General features: G+C 46.2%; 1 long non-coding RNA gene across 1 annotated transcript in view; it reads left to right on the forward strand.

Moving 5' to 3' along the window:
• LOC309350064 overlaps positions 1–19,053 on the forward strand; it is a 961,019-nt gene that overhangs the window by 53,434 nt on the left and 888,532 nt on the right. The gene's annotated exons all lie outside the window — the stretch shown is intronic.

The raw sequence follows: 19,053 nt of genomic DNA on the forward strand, positions 1-19,053 counted from the left end.
TCAAGTACCAGATTCAGTGTTTCCAAATGAGGAGCCCACACAATTAAATCTCCTTTGCGAGCCCCTCAAACAACCCATTTCTCCCTAGAACTCTGCATGTCTCTGCCCCAGCTGCAATTAAATGCTGGATGTTGTGGGGAAAGGGATCTCCCCAAAGTGGAGCTTTTTGATTTCAGTTCAGAACAGGTGGACGGACACCAAGTGCGAGGTTGTGTCAAGCAGTTGGGGCCATGATTGCTCCCATGGGCTGAGGCGGCAGCAGGGCCAGGGGTGAACTGGTGGGACCTGGAGACATCCAAGCACTTTCTGTCTTGGCAGAGTCTGGCTGCTTTGAAGGGAGCAGAAGGGGCGAAGAGATCTGCCAAGAAAGAAAATCCAGAGGACCTTGGCAGATCAGAAGATGGAGGAAGCTTGTTTTTAATGTCTGATGCTGTATTGTTTTTAATATTCAGTTGGAAGCCGCCCAGAGTGGCTGGGGAAACCCAGCCAGATGGGCGGGGTATAAATAATAAATTATTATTATAGTATTATTATTATTCTGCTGCTCCAGGGTGGAGGACCTGAGCCAATGGATTCAAATTCATAAATCATGGAATTATGGAGTTGAAAGGGCCCCCCCCAAAGGGAATCTAGCCCAACCCTCTGCAATGCAGGAATCACAGCTACAGATTCCCTGACAGGTGTTTGAAACCCTCCAGTGGAGGAGAGTCCAACACCTTCTAAGGTCCTCCTCTGTAGTCTCCCCTCGTTCCCTATAGTAGAGATAAAATCATAGAACTGTGTTATTATTGTTGTTGTTGTTGTTATTATTATTATTTCAGTTTATACACCACCCTATTCCTGAAGGTCTCAGGGGCAGTTCACAAACAAGACTACAACATATAAAATCAAATCAAAAATAATAACCCAATAACCCCCCAAAAAAGAACCACATTCTAAAAGAGTTTTGGGTGTCAATAAGATCAACCAAAGGCCTGGTTAAAAAGGAACGTTTTTGCCTGGTGTCTAAAGGTATATAATGAAGGCGCCAGGCGAATTTCCCTGGGGAGAGCATTCCACAGACAGGGAGCCACTGCAGAGAAGGCCCCGTTCTTGTGTTGTCACCCTCCAGACCTCTCAAGGAAGAGGGACACGAAGAAGGACCTCAGAAGATGATCTCAGGGTCCCTGGAAGATTCATATGGGAAGAGGTGGTCCTTGGGGTATTGTGGTCCTGAGCCATTTAAGGCTTTATAGGTCAAAACCAGCACTTTGAATTGGGCCAGGAAACTAACTGGTAGCTAGTGCAGTTGGACCAGGATCGGTGTAATATATTCAAACGACCTTGCTCCAGTGAACAACCTGGTCACTGAATTTTGCACCAGCTGAAGTTTCTGAACCATCTTCAGAGGCAGCCCTACATATAACGCATTGCAGTAATCTAACCTTGAGGTTACCAGAGCACAGACAGCAGTAGTCAGGCTACCCCTGTCCAGACTGGGGTGTAGCTGGGCCACCAGCTGAAGGTGATGGAAGGCACTCTGGGCCACTGAGGCCACCTGAGCCTCGAGCGACAGCAAAAGATCCAGGAGGACCCCACACTACAAACCTGCTCCTTCAGAGGATGTGTAACCCCTTCGAGAGCAGGCGACCTCCCAGCCATCTGATGTAGGGAGCCCCACACGAACCGGGCCCCAGCCTTATCTGGATTGAGCCTCAGTTTGTTGGCTCTCATCCAGTCCATGACCGAGGCAAGTCCAGCACTTCCACTGCCTCACCTGCAGAGAGTCGAGTTGGAAAGGTCCCCAAGGGTCATCTAGCCAACCCTTGAAGTGAAGGACTCACAGCCACACAACCCCCCCACCTGTTTCAGATCAAAAGGACCTAAGAGCCAATGCAGGAAGCACAGCTAAATGTGAGCCCCCAAACTACTGCTCTCTGAGGGCCTCTTGCTCCTGCCCCACAGCAGCTGCCAGGGGAGACCCCCAGAGCAGGCTTTTGTCTTTTTCCATGCTACTTAAGGTGTAGAGAGGACCTGGGGGATCTTTTCCCCAACCTGAGGGTCCTGGGGACCTTCTTGTAGAAGCCTGCATTGTCAGATGGATTGAGTCTCCTGACCCACTGCTTCCCCACAATAGCTGCTCCCAAAGGAGCTGAGAGAGAACATTTGAAAACATCGAAATGCAAAGCATTGGAAATACAACCATGCAAGATACAGAGCATGTCAGCAAATTCAAAAATGATAGAGATCAACAATTTGGGCAAAGACAGAATAAATTCTGTATCACACACACACACACACACACACAAAATCCAATCTAGGCTTAAGTACATAAATGCAAAGCAAAATGAACATTAACTGACAATAAAGTTTCTGGCCTGGTCTTGTGGTCCTCCGAGGAACCTGGCTTGAATGCTGTAGTGAACTCTGAAAAGGCTGAGCAACTTTGACCGGCTCAAAGAGCTGCAGCCAGACTGCTGAGCTGGGCTGGTTCCATGGGACAGTCAAGTCCCTTGTTGCAACAGCTCCACTGGCTGCCAGTCTGTTTCCAGGAACAATTCAAAGTACTGGTTCTCACCTACAAAGCCCAACATGGCTCAGGTTCCAAGCTATCTGAAAGACGCTTTTCCCTCCTGTGAACCTGCCTGGGCTGTGAGATCTCCAGGGGAGGCCCTTCTCACAGACCCACTTGGTGGGAACCTGAGAGAGGGCCTTCTCGGTGATGTCTGCTCCCAGACAACTTTTGAACTCCCTTCCCAGGGAAGTTATACTGGCTCCCTCCTTGTTGTCCTTCTGCCAGAAGGTGAAGACCTTCTTATTCCAACAGGTCTTTGGGCCGTGGCTGCTTTTAATGAAGGGGCTGGTGCTGTGCTGTTTGAATTGTAATTATCTGCCTATTTTTCACAGCTTATATTTGAACTGGCCGTGTCTTTCATTCAGTGATCTGTGGCTGACTCACAGGTTGGCCAATGAGCCCCTGGCGCCCAGGTGTGTTGGCACAGGCAGGTGCTCTAGTGCCTATGACCAGGAATGAAGGGACTGTGCTGAAGTCCCAGCTGCCCATCACACCTGCAGCAGAGGAGCTTCCTGTCACCGTCAGAAACAACCCCCAGGTGAGATGATTCCAGATTTAGTGAGTTTCATTGGCACCTTCACTGGACTCTTTGGGCACCTGCTAAAAACATTCTCCTTTAGACAAGCCTGCTCAAGGGCTTAGAAAGCTGATGAAAGTTTTGATCTGTGTTTAGCCTGTTGTTATTTTAACTTTTTGAAAGTTTTACTTTTTACAAACAAGTGGGGTATAAATTCTATGAAATGAATAATTGAACACGACACAAGCTATTTTTTAAACTCCATTCTGAGTGCAACCCATTTTGCTGCCAGACATTGCAAGTCTGGGTGACTTTTCTCCCCAAAACCCAGGTGCTTCTGGCCTCCTCCCTTGGGAACAGAACTCCAGTCCTCAGTCATTCTGAAAAAGGATCAGGCAAATTCCTGGAGGGGGGGGAGGGCAATTGAGAGCTGCTAGCCAGGATGGCTGGGCTCTGCTCCATGACTGAAGGTAGTGATGCTCCTGCACACCAGGAGACCCCAGGAAGGAGAGGGCTGTGGTGCTTGGATCCTGCTTGTGGGCTTCCCAAGAGGGCCACCCTGAGAACAGGAGGCTGAACTTAGATGGGTCCTTCAGCTCGTCTTATGTTCTTAGAAGACTTTTCTGGAGAGTGTCTGGAGCTGGAAGATGAAGTCAGTGTGGATCAGGACCCTCCTCTCTCTCTCTCTCTCTCTCTCTCTCTCTCTCTCTCTCTCTCTCCATCCCCTCCCCCTTCCAGCTCAGCCTACAACTCCTTCAAAACAACTTCCTTCTTCCTGCAATTCACAAGAGTCCTGGAACTTAATTATGGCTCTAATATGCCCGCTAATGAATGTGAGCATAATTATGTCATGGAGTGATTTCAGGGGTATTTCGTACTAATGTTAATCACTTCCATTTAATGTGTACACTGGTTAATGAAAACACCGTGGGCTCCAGGCAGATGGCCTGAACCTCAGAGGAGCCCGAGGCCAGTTCTGGACAGCTTCTTTCAAGGGGCAGCGAGTTCTGAGGCTGGGCACTAATCCAGTGAATGGGGCCAGGAAGCTCCGAGGGTGAGCCAGGCTGCATTCGGTGGCAGGAGCGAGGCTGCCCTGGTGGACTCCTGCCTGCTTCCTCTGGTCAATGGCTCCAGCAGAAGCCCACAGCCCACCAGGGAGACAGTGGCTCTTCACTGGGCCACCTTCACTTGGATATCTGGAAGGGAACTCCCAGAATCTGATATGTTCATAATAGGAGATGAAGTCATTTCCATTGGAGGCTGACATCAAGGAGGAAGAGCCATAGCTCTGAGGTGGAGCATCTGCCTTGCGGGTGGAAGGTCCCAAGTTCCACCCCCAGTGGCATCTCCAGGTAGATCTGGGACAGATCCTTGCCTGAAACCCTGGAAATCTACCACCTGCCAGTGGGGACAGTAGGGAGCGAGATGGACCTACGAGTCTGAGTCAGTATAAAAGAGCTTCCGATGTCCTGATGAGCCACCTCAACTGCCTCTTTGCAGTCACTGGAGGTGGCAAAGGCAGAGGAGAAGGGCGGCTGGAGAGAGTTTGCTGCAGAAATCACAAGAGCCTAGAATGCTAGGAGGAGACCCCAGGGGTCTTCGAGTCCAACCCCCCGCAATGCAGGAATCACAACAAAGGAGCCTGATGGATGGTCACCCAGCCTCCAGGGAAGGGGAGTCCCCCAACTTCCAAGGAAGCTCCTTCCACTGTCCAACAGCTCTTACCACCAGAAAGTTCTTCCTAAATCAAGCTTGCTCCACCTTCTGTCTGACAGCTCTTCAGACATTTCAAGGCGGATGGCCTCTCAGTCGCCTCTTCTCCTGGCTAAGCATGTCCAGTCCCCTCATTCCTCATAAGGCTTGCTTTCCAGACCCTCCAATGTGGCTTCCAGTAACTGGTATTTGGAAGAATTGCTGCCTCCAGCTGTGGAGACAGAGCAGAGCCCTCATGTCTAGTAGCCATCAATTGTCCATGATTTATCGAATCCTCTTTTTAAGCCATCTAAGTTGGTGGCCACCACTGCTTCCTGCAAGGGTGAGTTCCATAGTTTGACCAAGTTAGCCCATTACCACCTTCCTTTGCATGCATGAGGCAAAGAGGGAGGAGCCATCCTACGAGGAGAAGCAAAGGAGGAGGTTTGGTTGGGGGCAGGGGGTCAAGCAGGTGAGCCAGGCGATGAGCCCCTGCAGACTCGCAGCAGGAGCTGGGCTAATAGGAGGCCACGGAATTTGCAGCCTCTGGGTGAAAATGGCAGCGCTGCCTCCTCGGCCCCTTTCCCTCCCCCCACATTCTCTCGCAAACAACTCCTGCAGCCAGAAAGATGACATTTCTCCCCATGCAGAATCTGTCTCAAGGCAAGATCTCACTGCTGGAAGGGAATATTGATTAGGGAAGTTTTTCAGAGCTCAATACAAACAGCTACTGTTATGAAAATTATAGCTTGGGGGTGCTTTGCTGTGAATTGCAAAAGTCTTGAGATGTGCTCCTGTTTCCAACCCCTCAGATACTTTCGAAAAGTCCAAAGTCTCCACTGAGAAAAATAATGAATTGAGCAATATGTTAATTCATCCAAAATATATTTGTCCAAGAAGCAACTCTCTTTGACCCGCTGAGCCAAGGAGCAGAATTCAAAATGATTTCCCACTGGTGGGCTTGGGAAGGGACCCCCCATGGATCCTGCTGGGTTTTCTGTTAGGGGATCTTGGCCCCTATGAGCTGGAGAGTCGAGATGCTGATGGGATGTGACCCCACAGGCCAGGCCAGAACCAGGGACAGCTCCTCACGCAGTTTGACAAACACACAGGCCACTTCTTGCTTTGTCTGGCCATTCCTCCTCTGGGGTGGTCTTAATCTGAGCCAGGTCGACCCTTCCTCCTTCGCTGGTGCCTGGGATTCCTGCGCTCTGGTGTCCCAGCTCTGCCTCTGACTTGCTTTGTCTCCTGGTTGACAAAGTGTGCCTTGAAGCAGCAAGCATCTCTCTCGAAAAATGTAATTTCTGGTGTCAAGCTTGATATCTGATCCTCACATGAAGACACCCACCATGCTCTGCCTCTTCTTCAGCCACGATTCCTGCATTGCAGGAGCTTGGAATGATGGCCTTGGGGGCCTCTTCCAGATCTGCAATTCTATTATTCTATCATACTGCCTCTCACACGAGTGTTTAAGGTGTCGCTGTCCCTTTACCTGCTCTTCTAATAATAGCATTGGAGTTGCTGTCCCTTGAATTAGTTGCACCAGGCCCTGAGATCTTAGGATGAAGGCTGGGCTAAAAAGGTTCTTAATATATAGATACCTACATGGAGCCTTCATGGTCAGGGGCAGTCTATCACTGAGTAACAGGTGTGTGAGAGAGAAAGAGGGGTGAGGGAGAAAGAGAGAAAGAGAGAGAGGAGTTATTGCTTTCAAGCCCTCATTCTGAGGTTGCCACTGGGTCCTTAGACTTTGGAAATCTCAAAATGTCAGCACTATTTTTAGAAGTGTACAAATTCTTTAACATTGGAAATCTTTTAAGCGTCTTCACGGAAAGCTAGCGAAATCCTTCTGGGCATCAAAGTTCTTGGGTGTGATTTGCTGGCAGCTTCATTGGATCTCGCTGTGGGGCAAGGCATTCCCCCCTCCCCACCCCTGCCCCAAATTGCCCCCGAGTAAGAGGTCTGGTGGTGCCAGAGTACAAACAAACAACCTCCTGAGCCTGGAACCTCCCCTGCTTCTCCTCCAGAGGCAGCTGGGAGGTTGTGAAAGCACCAGAAAGCAGGACCTGAATTCATAGAACCATAGAAATGTAGAGTTGCAAGGGACCCTGACGGTCATCTAGTCCAACCTCCTTCAATGCAGGAATCACAAGAATTCCAATCTCTGCTTCAATATCTACAATGAAAGAAAATCCCTCCAAAGTAGTCTGTTCCACCATCAAACTGCTCTTCCTGCCTGGAATTTCTTCTGAGTGTTGACTCAGGAACTCCTTTCTTGTCATTTGAATCCATCAGTTTGGCTCCTCCTCTCTGGAGCAGCTGAAAACAAGCTTGATCCACCTTCCATGTGACAGCCCTTCGGATACTTGGAGATGCTTCTCCTGTCTGGGTCAGACTAAGCTGCAGAGTTTGCCTCCAGCCTTTGCCTCCAGCCCCCGGCCTCTCCCAAGCAGGGCCTGAGGGTGGTGAGGGCTGCTTCTCTGCTCTTTGTCCCCATTGCGGGGAAACCCAGAGAAATGGGATCACTGCAGCTCTCTCTTCATCAACCCACCCAAGGGGAACTGTGACAAGTTGGAGCTGCTGCTTTTGCCAGGCTGATTCATGTGAGCTGCAGAAAGGACTGAAGATTTGGGGTGTTGCAAAGGTGACCAAGAAAGGAGTATCTGAGGTTGCCAACATGTTGCAGTGGAGGACCTCAATGTCCAGGCAAACTTTCTCTGGGCCCTCTGTTCTGTTTTTTTTTTTTTATAATAATTTTTATTGATTTTACAACATAAAGAAAAAACAAAACAAACATAATGCGACTTCCCCAAACCTCCCCTTCACTGCATCCAAATTTCAAAATTTTTAGCAATTCTTCATCCCATTTTTATATTTAATTCTCTTTAAAAAGAGTTTCTGCTTTATAAATTTCGATTTATAGCTGTAATTCTTAGTGTCCAATCCCCTGACATCTTAACATTCCGAAATTTTACAACAATTTTTAAGATAGATTTTAAATTTTTTCCAGTCCTCCTCCACTGTCTCTTTCTTCTGGTCACGGATTCTGCCGGTCATCTCTGCCAGTCCCATAAATTCAGTCACCTTGGTCTGCCATTCTTCCAGAGTAGGTAGTTCTTTAGTCTTCCAATACTTCGCCAAAAGGATTCTTGCTGCTGTTGTTGCGTACATAAAAAAAGTCCTATCTTTCTTTGGTACCAATTGGCCGACCATGCCCAAGAGAAAAGCCTCCGGTTTCTTTACAAATGTCCACTTAAGGATTTTCTTAATTTCATTATAGATCATTTCCCAGTAGGCCTTAATCTTTGGGCAGGTCCACCAAAGGTGATAAAAAGTTCCTTCACATTCATTACACTTCCAGCAATTGTTATTGGGCAAATGATATATCTTTGCAAGCTTGACTGGGGTCATGTACCACCTATAGATCATTTTCATTATGTTCTCTTTCAGGGCACTACATGCCGTAAATTTAATACCTGTGGTCCATAACTGCTCCCAGTCAGCAAACATAATATCATGACCAATATCTTGTGCCCACTTAATCATAGCTGATTTAACCGTTTCATCTTGTGTGTTCCATTTTAGCAGCAGATTATACATTCTAGACAAATTCTTAGTATTGGGTTCTAGCAATTCTGTTTCTAACTTTGACCTCTCCTTCTGAAATCCTAGTTTTCTGTCCTGCTTAAAAGTTTCATTAATCTGGTAATAATGTAACCAGTCTCGGACTTTAGGTTTCAATTTCTCAAAACTCTGTAGTTTCAGCTTTTCACCATCATATTCTACAATTTCACAATATTTTGGCCAGTCTGTATCCATGTTCAATCTTTTTACCGCCTTAGCTTCCATTGGTGACAGCCACCTGGGGGTTTTACTTTCAAACAGATCTTTATATCGATTCCATACATTATACAATGCTTTCCTGATAATATGATTTTTAAAATTTCTATGTACCTTTACCTTGTCATACCATAAATATGCATGCCAACCAAAACTATTATCATAACCTTCCAAGTCCAGAATGTCTGTATTCTCAAGAAGTAGCCATGGTTTCAGCCAGCAAAAAGCTGCTGCTTCATAATAAAGTTTTAAGTCCGGCAGGGCAAAGCCCCCTCTATCCTTTGCATCAGTCAAAATCTTAAATTTAATTCTGGGTTTTTTGCCCTGCCAGACAAATTTAGATATATCTTTCTGCCACTTCTTGAAACAGTCCATCTTATCTAAAATTTGCAATGTCTGGAACAAAAACAGCAATCTCGGCAATACATTCATCTTGATTACAGCAATTCGGCCTAACAAGGAAAGTCTCAGTCTTGACCATATATCGAAATCTTTCTTCACTTCAGCCCAGCATTTCTCATAATTATCTTTAAATAAATTCACATTCTTAGATGTTAAGTTCACCCCCAGATATTTTACCTTTTTAGTAATTTCCAAACCAGTTTCTCTTTGAAAACTATCTTTTTCCCCCACCGTGAGATTTTTTTCCAACACCTTTGTCTTGTGTTTATTCAATTTAAAACCTGCTACCTGACCAAATATTTCAATAAGTTCCAAAACTCTTTTTGTACTAGTTTCTGGCTGTTGTAGTGTCAAAACTAGGTCATCTGCAAATGCTCTTAGCTTATAATGTTTAGTTCCGACCTGTATACCTTTAACCAGCTGGTCTCTTCTAATCATGTTAAGGAAAACCTCCAGTACCGATATAAACAATAGAGGGGAAATTGGGCATCCCTGTCGTGTCCCTTTCTCTATTGGAATTTCATCCATAACCATACCATTTACAATAAGTTTGGCCTTTTGCTCAGAATAAATTGCACTTATACCATTTTCAAAGTTCTTGCCTACCCCCATTCCTTGGAGATTCCTCTTCATAAAGCTCCAACAAATATTGTCAAAGGCTTTCTCTGCATCCACAAAAATCAAAACAGCTTTTCTATTTATGTCAGTTTCCAAAAGTTCTAGAATATCTATAATATTCCTCACATTGTCTGACAAATGCCTGCCTGGTAGAAAGCCTGTTTGGTCCCTGTGAATCTCCTCTAACAGCACTTTTTTGAATCTTTTTGCTAAAATGTCTGCAAAAATTTTATAATCCACGTTCAAAAGTGATATAGGGCGGTAATTCTTGACTTGATGTTTCTCAGTTTCTGTCTTTGGTATAAGTGAGATGAATGCTTCCTTCCACGATTCGGGAGCCTTTTTCCCCTCCAAAATTTGATTGCAGACTTCTTTCAATGGTTGTATTAACCAATCCTTCAATACTTTATAATATCTCGCAGTTAATCCATCTGGTCCTGGTGATTTTCCCAGCTTCATATCCTGGATGGCACTCTCTATTTCTTGATCTGTAATTTTCTCGTTTAAACTCCTTCTGTTGTTTTCAGAAATTTTTGATAGTCCGTATTTTCCAATAAATTCTTCTATCTCCTGTTCATTTTTTGGCCCTTGTTTATATAATTTCTTAAAGAAACTTTGAAAACAATTACTTATCTCATTTGGTTTATTAATAAACTTCCCATCTACTTCGAGTGATGTCACTGTATTCAATTTTTGTCTCTTTTTCAGTTGCCAAGACAGTAGCTTCCCACATTTATCTGCAGATTCAAAAGTCTTTTGTCTCATTTGTTTAATTTTCCATTCTATTTCCTGGTTCGTCAATTCCATATATTGTGTTTGATAGAATTTTATTTCTCTTAATATCTCCTGGGATTTAGGCTTAGATCTCAATTTCTTCTCCCCTTCTTTTATTAGATTCCAAATTTTCTCTTTCTTCTCATTCTGCTTTTTCCTCTTTATTGAATTCTGTTGTATTAGGAAGCCACGCATCACGGCTTTACTTGCGTCCCAAATGATTCTTTTTTCTGTGTCTGATCTCAAATTGATCTCGAAGTAGTCTTTAAGTGTTTCTTGGGCCTTTTTGCAAATTTCCCCATCTCCAAAGAGAGTGTCATTCATTCTCCATCTAAAGGTTCCAGCTGTTGTCAGTTTCATTTCCATCTTGACAGCATTGTGGTCAGAGCAGGTCTTTGGGCAGATTTCTGTTTTTTTAACCTTTGATGCCAGATTACTAGAAATCCATATTTGATCAATTCTAGTCCATGTCATTTTTGCTTCAGAGAAGAAAGTCCCCTCCCTTTCCAGAGGGTTCCTAGTTCTCCAAATATCGATCAGATCCATAGTGTCAGTCAGGTCAAAAAAAGTCTTTGGTAGTCTTCCGTCATTAGATATTGTTTGTCTTTGGGCCTTGTCCATGTTTGTAGAGACGACTCCATTCATGTCACCCATCATTATAATTTTAAAGTCCAAAAAGTCCATTAAAGTCTCGTGCAACTTCTTGAAGAATTCAGCCTTCCCCTCATTTGGTGCATAAACTCCAACAATCAATATTTTTTCTCCATAAATTTGGATTTCCACTGCCAGGTATCTTCCTTGGTCATCCTTAAAGATCAATTTTGGTTCAAATTTTTCCTTGACATAAATCACAACTCCTCTTTTCTTGACTCTATCTGATGATATAAATTCTTGTCCTAGTCTCTTGTTTGTTAAAAGTTTTCTATGTATCCTGGCAATGTGAGTTTCTTGTAAACAGATTACGTCTAGATGTTCCTTCTTTAGTAAATGAAATACTTGGCCCCTTTTTCGAGGGTGGTTCAAACCATTGCAGTTCCAACTGAAGAGTTGCAGAGACATTTTGGTTACTGGGTAGACCTTCCACCGACTGCACCAAGTTGTTGTTCCTCCTCGGTCGGTGCTCGGTTCAGTCCAAATGATAGATTTGAGATGTCCGGTACTTCCTCCTCGCTGACGGTTCCTTTCTGAAGATCCTCTTGATTTCTTTCCAGAAAGAACTCTTTATCCTGGTTTGTTTTTATTTTAATTTTCTTCCCTTTGTAGCTAAAGGACAGCCCTTGTGGAAATTCCCACCTGAATGGGATATTATTCTTCTTAAGTAGATCAACTAGTTCTTTAAATTGAGATCTAACCTCCAAAAAGTATTTAGGAATATCCTTGAAGATTTGAATCTGAGAATTTTTAATGACCAAGGCCTTCTGGAAATGTAGGTTCAATATTTTGTCTCTTTGTTCCTTTGATCCTAAGGTAATTAAACAATCTCTTGGCTTCTTCCCTTGCTTCCTGCCAATCCGAAAGGCTGAGGTTATCATAAATTCATCTTCCTCTCCATCTAGCTCATCATTCCAGAAGTCTTGAAATTTGTCTGTAAGGAATTCCCCGAGCTTGTCCTCTTCCTCTTCTGGAACCAGTCTTAATTTCAGATTCTTACTTTTCCTTTCCAGTTCTAGTAGGGCTAATGCTGAATCATGTTCATGTACTTTTTTTACAATAGGCGCAAACTTTCCTTTGGTTTCTTCAGCAGTGGACCTAGCACTCTCAGCTATTCTCCTTGTTTCCGTAGATTCTTGAACCAAACGGTTTATAGAATCTGTATTAGATGAAATTGTTGTTGTATTCAGGTCTAGTCTTGTTGTCAACTCCGTCAATTTCTTTGAGTTCTCTGTAGACTGTTTAGTGAGTTCTGCAGATTGCTTGGTAAGTACTTCTAGTGACTGATTTATTTTAAGCAGGGCCTGTGTCATTGACTCCATTGATGCTGCTGTTATTTTTTCTTGTGCAGCTGCTGCTCCTGATAAGGAGCCTCTTTTTTGAGCTTGTTTTTGAGCCTGCTTTGTTTTACTTCTTGTTGAAATCTCTTCTGGCGGGTTGCTCATAACTCAAGGTCATTCACACAGGAAAGTTGCAAGTGGAAAATCCCACTGGATACTCCGTAATGTAACTAAAGCCCTCTAGAGGAGGAAATTGTAACCGTCCAAAGACACCCAGAACAAAGAAACAGAAAGTCCAAAGGCAAAAGTCCCATTAAAAGTCTTTAGTTTGTAGCACTTTACTGTTAAAATTGTAATCCACCAAAGTCCCGAGTATGTTTCAAAATAAGTCTTATTTTGTAGCCGCTGTCCTTTGACAGCTCACTTGACAGTTCCTTTTTTCAGGCGATCGCTGCTCCGGCAGCCTGGCCAGAAGTATCAGCAGCAGAGGTTTTTTATTCCTTATCCCTTTCTTTTGCAGGTTAAATTAATTCTGTTTCCTCCCCCCCTTCTCCTGCACAACAGGGGGGAGATCCTTTCGATGTCTGGTTTAATAAGAGTTAAAAGGAAGGTCCATTTAAACACAGCTTAGTCTTTTCATTGCTCCATTAATCATGCAGTTCCGGGAGGCTGACTTCCTTAATTTTGCCTTCCCGTTTTCAGCCAAATCTTCTAAATTTTTTAAGTCCCGTCTTACTTTTGCAGTCTTACTCACGGGTATTGTTGTTGCCAATCGTTGATTTCAGAAAGGAATCGGCGCTCTCCGTTAATGGCGACGCGGCTTCACTCCGTAAGCTGGGTAGCGATCCTCAGCACCGCGCTCACCCCGATGCCGCTCCGGAGCCTTTAAAAAGGCTCTTTCACGATGCCGGGGGGGCGCAAAGGTGCCCACCGAATCTCCTTGCTCACAGGCTTCAGCGCCTGTGATTTTAGGGGTCCCCCGCTTGCCGTAGCGGGTAAGACCCGAACTTACGGAGCAGTCCTGCCTCGGAGCTTGAGGCTAGGACCGCCATCAAACGCTGGCGCCGACCGGAAGTCCTGGGCCCTCTGTTCTGTGCCCTGACCACTAGGGGGAGCTGCTGATTCATTGATGTGGAAGATGCTTTTTCCTGGCGATTGTGAGCAACATGGAAATGAGGTGAAACGTAGGAATCTCTGGTCAGGCAACCTGAGTTTGTGTAGCCTTTGTAGAATCTCATTCCAGAAGATGTGGTGACTTTACTCCCTTGTTACCAACTGCTCATGGTATCTCCTCCCTGAACACAGAGCCATCTACTCTAAGCCCCGCAATGCAGGAACATTGCAGGTACAAAATGACCCCCCCCCCAATCCTTCCTTAAAAACCACCTCTTATATACAATCTTTGGCTTGCGAATCCTTGTTCCCCACAAGCCTTTGTAATGGCATTTGGCCAAATCTTCTGCAGAGCACCATGGACATATCCAGAATGGTGCTGGGAAAGTCATTGTTGCTGTTCATGGTGGGGTCAATTTGAATCCAACTTGGTGAAATCTATTGGGTTGCTGTGTGAGCCTTTTGCAATTCCTGCCCCGCCCGTCGCTTCCAGCTACATGAGTTGTGCTGACCCACTTTGCAAACATCAGGGTAGCAAGGCTTCCTTGTGAATGGAATTAGTCAGAGCCCCCCTGTCTTTGGAGAGGCACACTCGGCAGTTTCAGGAAAGGAATCTTCCTCTTTCCCACAGAGGGCCTTGCAAGATCCAGAAACTCAGTGACAGGTTTTGCGGGAAAATCACAGAGCAGCTCAGCAGACACTGTAATTATGGAGATTAATACCCTTCCTAATTAAAGATACATGGCAGCCACAATTATTGTGCTTTTATCTAGAGAGAGCGACATTAATGTTTGCGGCAAGCCATAAGTAGGCCAAAAGGTAATTGCAATTTCAAGAGGGTTCTCTGGAGTTGAGCGGAAACCATCTCTAGGCTTTTTTTCTACTGGCACCAGAAGTGGCAGCAGGAGTCTCTCTCTCTCTCTCTCTCTCTCTCTCTCTCTCTCTCTCTCTCTCTCTCTCCTGGCTGCTCCTGGAAAGACATGGCAGCACTCCAAGGCAGCGCCAGAGAGATTGATGAAAGGCTGACCCCTTTAATGTGGCCTCTCGGGGTCAGTGGTGGGTCCACACTGCTCCTGCTCCTGCTCAGGGCCAAGTTCAAGGTGCCCAGGTCTGGAGGAGGGTGGGCAAGGCAGCTGTGAAAAGATGCCTCCATATGGCCAACGTGGAGCCTCTCCATCCTGGCCAAGGGCCCCATGGTAAACGCCTCACGTGGCTCCCTCCACGTGGTCTCCAATGGGCAGACCCCCAGGAGCAGAGAAAATTGTATTAGACCAACCCAGGCTATTGGTCTGTCCAGTTCAGCTCTGGCTGCACTAACTGGCAGCCTCTCTGGGGAGGGGCCCTCCTGGCTTTGCCTGGAGATGCCATTGGGGACGGATCCTGGAGCCTTCTGCATGCAGAACGGGTGCCAGACTGCTGAGCTTCAGCTCTTGCCCTGTGGTTCTAGATACTTGTGCATCAATATTTATGTATTGATGCTGAAATTTGTGTTCTGTGTTGTAAACCTCCCTGTGGTCTTTTGATGAAGGGCAGTATATAAATTTAATAAGGGAAAATGAAAAATGAATGAAATTCTAGCGTGTCATCAAGGAGTGGGAAGGGGGAAGAGCCCCAGTGCTTTTCAGGCCCTCAAATAAGTCAATAAAACTCATTTAAAGCTCTCCTGTTAGGCAAACGTGATCTCGTGTCCCAAGAGCTGAAGGCAATTGCAAAGCAATTCATATTTGAATGCAGATTCAATTTTGTTTGCTTAATGTGACGATGACGGGGAATTTTCATTCTCCTTTGCTGGAAAACACACAGGGCAGGTTGGGGCTGCAAATGCACTTAACTTGCCGTGGTGGAAAGAGGTAAATGGCACCAAAAGCTGCACCCAACCCTTTTCAGGGCCCCCCCTGCCCCCATGGGAAGAGGGTGCAGAGCAGGAGCAGAGGAGAGTTTTCACAGGGAAGTTCTCTTGAGGCCAACCAGATGCCTCTGTTGGGAAATCCACAAGCAGGATTTGAGTTTCCAGCAACTGGGGGCCTATCCACACCCCCTGTTTTGTGGGGTGTGGTACATAGGTAGCAGTAAAGTACAACATTCCTTGTTTTCCTAGAGTGTACATGCAAGGGGATGTTTGGTCCAGCCAGTCGGAACTTCCTGTTTCCTCCTGGGCTGGGACATACTTCCTCTTGCATGGGACTAGAGGTGGGTGTGGCCTTACCTGTGCAGGTAACAAAAGCACAAGGCACACAGCTCTCCTCCATCTTTTCCATCTTCCTTTCATTGTGTGAACTGCAGTGAGTGCCAGCCTGCAGTCACTGGGATTAACCCCACCCCCATATGGGGTAGATCCTCATGTATATACTTTGTAATTAAGTCTGCCTTCTGGAATCCAACTGTGAACAGAATGTGAGTAAACTTCTTTTATATACCTTACACAAGATTGTGGCGTGTTTATTCTTTTAAGAGGGTTATAAGGGAACTTACCAGGTCACTAATATTGAGAGGCTTACACAAGCCTGCAACCAGCTACCTGGTGTGCATTTAAAAGGGGAATGTAAAACTCTGCTAACTAAAGGAACTTGCTAGCACAAGTTAGGAAGGATATTAATAAACAATATATCCTCTCCTGCCTCCCTGAACATTCCCACATGTTTGTCCCCAGGGAAACCCAATCTTGAGCACTGAATTGGAACAAGTGGCAACTGGGTTTTCCAAACATTGCTGCTTGTTCTGATTTATCGCTAAAGAGCAGGTTTCCTGGGGGGAAACAGCAGGAGAAAGGCAAAATCGCTTGGACCCAGGCTTTGTAGGCATTGGCCAAACAGAAGTGTGCACAGCCCTGATATTCAGAAGAATTGCTGCCTCCTGTGAGTAAACATTGAGAGCCTTTCCCTCCTCCATGAATATGCTTGATCCTCTTTGAAAGCCATCCAGGTTGGTAGCCATCTCTGGGTGAAGAAGGGCTTGTTCTTACCTGCCCTGAATCTTCCAGCATTCAGCTTCATTGGATGCCCCTGTGTTCTCGTGTGAGGAGAGAGGGAGAGAAGCTTTCCCCCACCTGCTTTCTCCAGGCCAGGCATCATTTTAGACACTTCTATCATGCCACCACTATGTGGACTAGAGGGACCATGGGCCTGATCCTGCAGACTCTTCTTAGGTTCTTACACATGCAGAGGAGCAGCCCATCCACACAAGATGGTCTTTTCCTGGGTGGTCTCAGCCGGGCGCATGCCAGGGCTTCCTCATGCGGCACAGGAAAATCCATGTGGCAGATGTGCTAGGATCGGGGCCGGGCTCTCCCTGGCCAATTTGCTCCCTTGTTCCTTCCCATCATTGTCAGGCTGACACTTGCCCTGTGTCGCTGTCCTTTCCCATCACAGTCACTGTCATCCAAATGTGGCACTCCAGTTCGAATGCTCCATTAATCCATACAGAGTGCTGCTTTCTGTTTCAGCTCCCTGCCCCCTTACCATGGGCATGACATGGGGGAGAACTGTCCCCATTTACCTCCTCCTTCTGAAAGCCTTTGCAGTCACAATGACCCCCCCCCCCCGGGTGAGAGAATGGTTTGTCCCTCTCCTTGGCAAACCCTGATTCAAAGCCACTAGCCTCTCTCTCTTCCAATAAAACATTCTGGTTGGTTGGGTGTGTGTGTGTGTGTGTGTGTCCTTTTGCTGGCTGTGTCCCATGGGATGGGGACAGTGTGTGTACATGGCATGAGGGGGTGTGTGAGAAAGGCAGGTCTGGGGGCTGTTGAGGGAACAGTTAAGGTACAAACCTCTCTGTGCTTAGGAAGGCAGCTGGGGAGGAATCCTGGGTGAATATATTGCCCATACAAAAACGGGAGATTCTGGCAAAATGGGACAAAGACTTCCCTGGGGGACACAGAGAGGATGGAGCTGTGCTTTGCATTAAGATGTCTTTCTTCCAGAGGAAAAGCAGCAACTGACAGCACACACACACACACACACACACACACACACACACACACACACACCCCGCTTGTGGAAAATGGGTCACCAGAGCTGACTCACTGGCCAGAAAAGAAGCCAAGGTTCCGCCTGCCTCGTCATCTGGATTTGTGGTGACTTAAAATGACACAAGCCATTCTGAGGATGAGGAAGACATGAAGGAAAAGGGCGAGGAGGAAGTGAAGTGAAAGCAAAGCCCCCAGTGGACACCCGGCTAGTTGTCAAGGCCACCCAACAGAGGCTTGTGGGCATCTCCTTCTCTCCTGGACTGGCTCCACCCCACTTTTCAGCAGCCACTTAGGGGCAGGAGGCTGGTGGAGCAGGCCAGGGCATTTGTGGTACCACAGCCTAGGCATTTCCATTCAGAGCTCAGAGAAAACCTGCATGGACCTTTAAAAAACACCCCTAGCAGAATAAAAAATCTCTGCATAAAACAAAAAAATGCAGCAACGTTTAATGACTGCTGAGGGCATTGCACTGCCTGCCTGTCTGCTACCAGGTGTGGTCCAAGTTGGTGCAGAAAACCCTCTACAGTCTGGGACTTGGAATAGCTCAAAGGCGGCCTCATCCCCTGCTGACCCAACCAGTCACTGTGTTCTACGTTTCCTGCATTGCATGGCGCTGAGGCAGACACTGGGTAAGCCTTGTTCATGTTGCCTTGGCTGCCCCTCTTTGTTAAGGGGATCCCATTAAAGGGATCTGGGGGTATGGATCCTGTCCGAAGCCTGGGCATGGGCTAGGGCTGTGCCACAACCCCACCGGGGACCCTGGGGTGCTCTTAATTGATGTATATCACAGGGCTCCCCCTACCAATGGCTGACCCTTAAGAGACTTCCTGCAGACGTGCAGGAGAGTCAGGATATAGTCTGGTTTCACCCAATGCCTAAGCCAAATCGCTCACATCTGTAACCAATAAAGTTGTGACCTAATTTATCCCATTAACCCAAAATATTTGTGTCTGTGTGTTTATTATCTAAGGCAGGGGTGTCTAACTCAAATTCATCGGGGGCCGCATCAGCAATTTGGTCACCCTCAAAGGGCCGGTTGTATCTGTAGGACTTACAGTACAGGAGAGAAGGGTTCAGGCAGCCGTTGGATCTGTCACATCACAGGATGGCATGCGCTCAATATAAAAACAAGTGGAGGTTTCCTGTGCAGAATTTGTATTTTTTGTATTTTCATACAAAAATAAATAAATAAAATAAATACTCAATGACCTGCCTTTCAAGTAAGTGGAAATGAAGCAGCTGGTTGCCATGGTGAAATTATGATGACACTGTCACTCTGTGGTCTCACTGCTGAAGTCATAAGTCAGATTCAAGGGGGGATTTGCCCCCAAGGCCCTGCCTACCAGTTAACAGTCACCTAAAGTTTTCCAGTAAAACATGAAATGGTGCACACGCTACATCTTGTTCGGGCGCTTATCAGGCATGTCCAAAGTCCATTTTGGGGGCCTAATCCAGCCCACCGGTCAGTTTAATCCGGCCCCTGTGGCAGTTTATTTATTTCCTGGCGTAAATTCCTAAAAAAACAAACCCTCAACAAATTCAACCCCCTAAAAAAAGGTTAACAACTTGGGTTGGCTGTTTCGGCGGCCCTCACGGCCCTTCACTTCATCAAATCTGGCCCTCTTTGAAAAAAGATTGTACAGGG

This window comes from Podarcis erhardii (assembly GCF_964252035.2).
Source record: "Podarcis erhardii genome assembly, chromosome: 1".
NCBI classification, from domain to species: domain Eukaryota; kingdom Metazoa; phylum Chordata; class Lepidosauria; order Squamata; family Lacertidae; genus Podarcis; species Podarcis erhardii.